Source organism: Salvelinus sp. IW2-2015, linkage group LG28, assembly GCF_002910315.2.
Source record: "Salvelinus sp. IW2-2015 linkage group LG28, ASM291031v2, whole genome shotgun sequence".
In the NCBI taxonomy this organism is placed as follows: Eukaryota; Metazoa; Chordata; class Actinopteri; order Salmoniformes; family Salmonidae; genus Salvelinus; species Salvelinus sp. IW2-2015.
The window spans coordinates 18574915-18581452 of NC_036868.1; the positions used below are offsets into that span (position 1 = coordinate 18574915).

At 39.2% G+C, this 6538-nt stretch overlaps 1 long non-coding RNA gene across 1 annotated transcript in view; it reads right to left on the reverse strand.

Moving 5' to 3' along the window:
* Positions 1–952: 952 nt before the first annotated feature.
* The window catches only part of LOC111954209 (uncharacterized), a 15206-nt gene continuing 9620 nt past the window's right edge, over positions 953–6538 (reverse strand). Inside the window, exon 3 of the long non-coding RNA XR_002875956.1 lies at positions 953–1271. This is a non-coding gene — a long non-coding RNA (uncharacterized lncRNA). The remainder of the gene's footprint in view (positions 1272–6538) is intronic.

A 6538-nucleotide genomic window follows, 5' to 3' on the forward strand; every position in this document is an offset into this window, starting at 1 on the left:
ACAGAGGTTAAGGTCTTAATGTCCCCTAGAACAGTGGTTCCCAACCAGGGGGTACTTTAGAAGACTCATGAGATCATAGGMTTACTTGTCACRTTCCTGACCTTATTTCCTTGTTTTGTCTTTATTTAGTATGGTCAGGGCGTGAGTTGGGGTGGGCAGTCTATGTTATTTGTTTCTATGTTTAGGTTTGTTCGTTTGGCCTAATATGGTTCTCAATCAGAGGCAGGTGTTTGTCATTGTCTCTGATTGGGAACCATATTAAGGTAGGCTGTTTTCAATGTTTGTTTGTGGGTGATTGTTGCCGTGTCTGTGTTTGTTCGCNCACGTTCCTGACCTTATTTCCTTGTTTTGTCTTTATTTAGTATGGTCAGGGCGTGAGTTGGGGTGGGCAGTCTATGTTATTTGTTTCTATGTTTAGGTTTGTTCGTTTGGCCTAATATGGTTCTMAATCAGAGGCAGGTGTTTGTCATTGTCTCTGATTGGGAACCATATTAAGGTAGGCTGTTTTCAATGTTTGTTTGTGGGTGATTGTTGCCGTGTCTGTGTTTGTTCGCTACACGGTACTGTTTTCGTTCGTTTGTTCACGTCGTTTATTGTTTTGTATTTTGTCAAGTGTTTTTCGTCTTCGTTCATACAATTAAATCATGTATTCAAACCACGCTGCGCTTTGGTCCGATCCTTGCTCCTCCTCAGACGAGGAGGATTACGACGAACGTTACATTACTGGTAAAATGCACATGAGGGGGTACTCCAGGCAGAGCAAAATTCAGTTGGTGGTACAGTAACTGAAAAAGTTTGAGAACCACTGCCCTAGAACATACTGTATGAATGGTTAAACAATAAGCACACAATACAGAAGATATTTAAGAAAATATATTGACAATTTTATTACAAAAGTGTCAGACTGTTGTAAAAGTGTTACACAATTTTAGACATACTATGCTGAGTAAAGTAATGTATTTCTTCCGAAAATGCTAACAGTGTTTATTGGCAGTAACTTATCTACCGAAACCAAACTGTATAACGACACAGGGCGAGACCCAGATGCAGACACAGGAGGCAGATAGTTAGAGTCTCTGATATTTATTAGAATACAAGGGGCAGGCAATGGGCAGGTCGAGAACAGGCAGAAGTTCATTAACCAAATCAGAGTCCAAAAGGTACAGGGGGCAGGCGGGCTCGAGGTCAGGGCAGGCTGAATGGTCAGGAAGGCGAGCTCAGTGTCAGGGCAGGCAGAACAGCTCAGAACCGGGAGGGCTAGAAAACAGAGACTAGGAAAAATAGGAACACAGAAAAACACGTTGGTAGGCTTGACAAGACAAGACGAACTGGCAACAGACAAACAGAGAACACAGTTATAAATACACTGGGGATAATGGGGAAGATGGGCGACACCTGGAGCGGGGTGGAGACAAACACAAATTCAGGTGAAACAGATCAGGGTGTGAAACTGTGGATTGCAGTCACTCCCTAGAGCAGTCAATAGACTGCTTAAGAGGTAAAGAAACAAATTAATAATTTATTTCCAAAATATCCCACATTTTTCACATGAGTGTTTTTTCATAAAATATGATTGCTTATGGGTACCTGTATATGTGTGTCAAATATTTCTGTTCTCAGATTTATTAATAGATTTTAGATGTGTATGAACATTAGTTTTTTTGCAAAACACTATACATCCATTGCTTAGCTGGAATAGAATGTTTGTATCCTATATATTTGACTGTGTGGGGTGTTTGATWTTATTTCCTTAAACATCCTCTGTTTTGTTCTTATTCATTTACCATTTTGAGACATTAAAGAGCATCACGTACTGCTGGAATGTCAACGAATGGCATGTCCATCTTTCTGTGAGAAATTACACTGGTCACTCAAAACATTTACTGTATAAAGTATTTATAAAGTATAAATAGCCTTCACTTTAGATGAGGCCATGCAAAAATWCTTTACTAATGATTAGTAAATGGTTTATAAGGACCTATATGAAACATCTTCATTATTACATACTTTAAAATTGTTTATAAATGTGTGAACTAGCTTACTTACATTAACAAATGTGGGAGTACTGATTAATAAATGATRAATTAACGATTTACTTATCCATTATAAATTCTTTATTAAGTGGAGTTATTATTAGTGCTACCTTATTTTTCGATAACACTTTATTTGGATAGTCCATTTGTAGATGTTCTAGTASAGACTATCTACTAACCATAACTCTAACCCTAACCATAACCTTAGCACGCAGTTTCACACTCCTGACCACCACTTGAGAACCACTGGGACTCATTGCAGGACGTCATTAGCAGAACGTCATTGAGGGCCATGTAAAGACTTTTTTTAGAATGGTGTTTCTGGAAGGACTTTGTTTTACCAAGTCTCAGGGACTGTCAAGTGAGGATTCCCAGTTGTCTCAATGTCACGGAATTCCCGTTTCTCCTGACTCCGTTTGCCTGTGTTATGTGTCCTGGACGTGTTCTTTCCGGCGTCTCCACTGACGCCACCCCTGGTCCTGGTTGCCCGTGCAATGTAGCATTGGGAGTTTCTTGATTACCCGGCACCCTGTATCCCATCAGCTATCTGCACACCTGGGGTCAGCTGTCATCATCTGCTTCTCTTCATAAAAGCCCGGACCTGACATCATTGCCCTGTGCCGGCATCGTTAGCCATGAACAGTATGTATGTGCCATAGTATTCCAGCCTTCAAGTTGGATCCTTTACGTATTGTTTTGTTGTTGTTTTAAGTAGTTGGCTTGCCTTTAAACTTACCTCTCGGTCATGTTGTCTTCAGTTACTCACCCGGATCTTCATTTCCCCATTCCCGCCTCTGGTCGTTGGAGCGGATTCCGCTACCCCATTGGATTCAACTACTTACTTCTCCCATCAAGCACTTCACCATCCGCTCTAGGCCTCGCTACGCCAACCTGGATATATCTACCATTTCACATTCACTTGTAAATTAAATTACTTCCACCTTCTTCCTCACGCTCCTGTCCTGGCTTGCTTCTGGGTGTTCCGATTTCTGACAAAAGAACAGTGCGGACACTCAAACATTATTATAAGTAAAGTAATGACATGGCATATGGGATTTTTTAGGTAAGTGTAGGCTGTTCAGGTAAAATAGTATGTCAAAATCGTATTTTTTTTACATGATCACTTAGTACTGACTTTTCAATATGACCCCACCTTGTATTTGAACTTACRACTTCTGAATTTTGAGTCACTGATCTTTCCGCAACATCAAAGTCTGAGGCATTCTCAGAAGTCCCCTACACATTCAGTACCTATAATTCATCTCTGCACTTAGCAAAAGAGTGCCATCTGCATTGCTATTTTAATTATCAGTTAATTGGACTGTTCTCTCATTATTGATTTCATTAACTTTTTTCTSTATAGTTGTCTAATGTTGATGGGGCTAGACTGTAAACTCTCCTTCCAGACTCATATTAAGCATCTCCAATCCAAAATGAAATCTAGAATCGRCTTCCTACTTCGCAACAAAGCCTCCTTCACTCACGCTGCCAAACATAACCTCGTAAACCTGACTATCCTGCCGATCCTTGACTTCGGTGATGTCATTTACAAAATAGCCTCCAACACTCTACTCAGCAAATTGGATGCAGCCTATCACCATGCCATCCGTTTTGTCACCAAAGCCCCATATACTACCCACCATTGCGACCTGTATGCTCTCGTTGGCTGGTCCTCGCTACATATTSGTCGCCAAACCCACTGGCTCCAGGTCATCTATAAGTCTTTGCCCCGTAGCACGCGCTCCAGCAGGTATATTTCACTGGTCATCCCCAAAGCCAACACCTCCTTTGGCTGCCTTTCCTTCCAGTTCTCTGCTGCAAATGACTGGAGTGAATTGCAAAAATCACTGAAGTTGGAGACTTATATCTCCCTCACTAACTTCAAGCATCGGCTGTCAGAGCAGCTTACCGATCGCTGCAGCTGTACACAGTCCATCTGTAAATAGCCCATCCAACCAACTACCTACCTCATCCCCATATTTGTTTTAGTTTTTTTCAGCTTTTTTGCACACCAGTATTTCAACTTGCACATCCTYATCTGCACATTATCACTCCAGTGTTCATTGCTAAAATGTAATTACTTCGCCACTATGGACAATATATTGCCTTACCTCCTTTCTTCAATTGCACACACTTTATAAAGATTTTCTATTGTGTTATTGACTGTACGTTTGTTTATCCCATGTGTAACTCTGTGTTGTTGTTTTTGTTGCACTGCTTTGCTTTATCCTGGCCAGGTTGCAGTTGTAAATGAGAACTTGTTCTCAACTGGCCTACCTGGTTAAATAAAGGTGTAAAATATATATATATATATATATATATATATTATTCTGTTTAGATGTTACTCCTGAATAACTATAACAAATATATTTTAAACTATGAAAATAGAGTCGCATACTCCATATATAAACTCCCAGTAATTTATTGGGTAAATCACCAACGTTTCGGCAATGTCATGAATACTTGAACCAGGTTATGTTGATAAACAGTGCAATTAGTGYAACCAATGACATTACTAAGGGGTGTGTCATAATGATTAAGTTAATTAGAATGAATTTTGTGAAACTGTTAAWAAACATTATTTTATGGCATATTAAATATTAGGTTATTGTTATCATATGCAAACATAATTGAATATTGTACATAATATTAGCATCAACATTGTAACGGCTTTCGTCTTCCTCCTCGTTGAGGAGGAGAAATTAGAAGGATCGGAGGACCAATGTGCAGCATGGTAATTGTTCATCTTGTTTAATCAAAGTGAACACTCAAAATACAAAAAACAACAAATGTGAAAAACCGAAACAGTTCTGTCTGGTGCAGACACACGAAGAATGAAGACAACCACCCACAAAACCMAACACAAAACAGGCTACCTAAATATGGTTCCCAATCAGAGACAACACAAAACACCTGCCTCTGATTGAGAACCATATCAGGCCAAACACAGAAATAGGAAACCATAGAAATACAAACATAGACTGCCCACCCCAACTCACGCCCTGACCATACTAAATAAAGACAAAACAAAGGAAATAAAGGTCAGAACGTGACAAACATACATTATTGTTTAATTCAATTTCACATATTTAATTGTTTCCTTTTTCATTTATATTTGTTACATGTAATCTTTTGGTTCAACCTAATATAAAATAAGCATCATCAACAGGGGGAACATATTAGGTGTACGCTATGTAGAAAGAATATATCAATTTATATGACTTGTTCATAAAATAAAGATTTGTTCATAAGAAGGGCCTGAGATCAAAGTCAATATTCAGACCCCTAGGGSTCAATGTTTTTAGATAGGATATCCAGTAAGCCTCCCTTTGTAGTAGTAGGATCTCGATGTTACCCCCTCTCCTTGGTAGAGCAACATGCTCAATGCCTGTGTATTTGAGGGAGGACATTGGATGGTTAGCTTCAACAAAGTGAKCTGCTACTGGATAGTCAATGTTCTTACACCTGATTTAGTTGCAGTGTTCAGCTATGCGTTGTTTTAATTGTCTTTTTGTTTGTCCTACATAGGCTTTTCCACATGAACAGGTGATKATAGATTACTTCCTTGGTCTTGCATGAGATGATACCCCTAACAGGGATTTTTCGACCTGTATRTRGGTGTCTGAMGAARKATGTTTTTAKAGTGCTAWTGCACTGTGCGCATGAGCCACATTTGTAGTTCCCATTTGGAATAGGTGTCAAGAGTGTCTGAGAGGCTCAGGAGGCATGTCAGATCTCACCAAGCTATCTCCAATATTGCGACCACGCTTATAGACCACCTGTGGGGGGGGTTCCTTGAAAAGGTGTGTGATTTTTTTGTCTGATTGCAGAATATGCCAGTGCTTTTTCAGGATTGCTTTCATTTTCTTCAAACACTTGGTGTACTTAGTGCAAAAGACAGTTGTGTTGTTTTTCTTCTTTGGTTGAGTTTTTAGTAATTCCTCTCTTGTTTTTGAGATATTTTCATCATTGCAGCATCAAGAGTTGTCCTTGTAGACTCTCATTTTTTATTTATCTGTCATTTTTTAGCATTGCTGTCAAAATCTTTCTGGTGGCCACAGATTTGTTTAACCCTGCATACCTGGCTATATGGTAGACCTTTCTTGATGGGAAGAGGATGCATACTATCCACACATAGCAAGGTATTGTGGTCTGTTGGCTTTGTGCATAAGTCTCTGTGTAATGCATAATTTTCTTTGATGATCCATAAGTCCAGGTTATTTATTTTTCTCTCATCAATCTGCATGGTGAATTTGAGGTATTCAGAACTCTCATTTAGTAGAGTTTGGAATTCATTTGGTTCCTGCTGACTTCCTTCCCAGAGCACAAAGACATCATCTAAACTCAGTAAAAAAAGAAACGTCCCTTTTTCAGGACCCTGTCTTTCAAAGATAATTCGTAAAAATTAAAATAACTTCACAGATCTTCATTGTAAAGGGTTTAAACACTGTTTCCCATGCTTGTTCAATGAACCATAAACATATAATGAACATGCACCTGTGGAA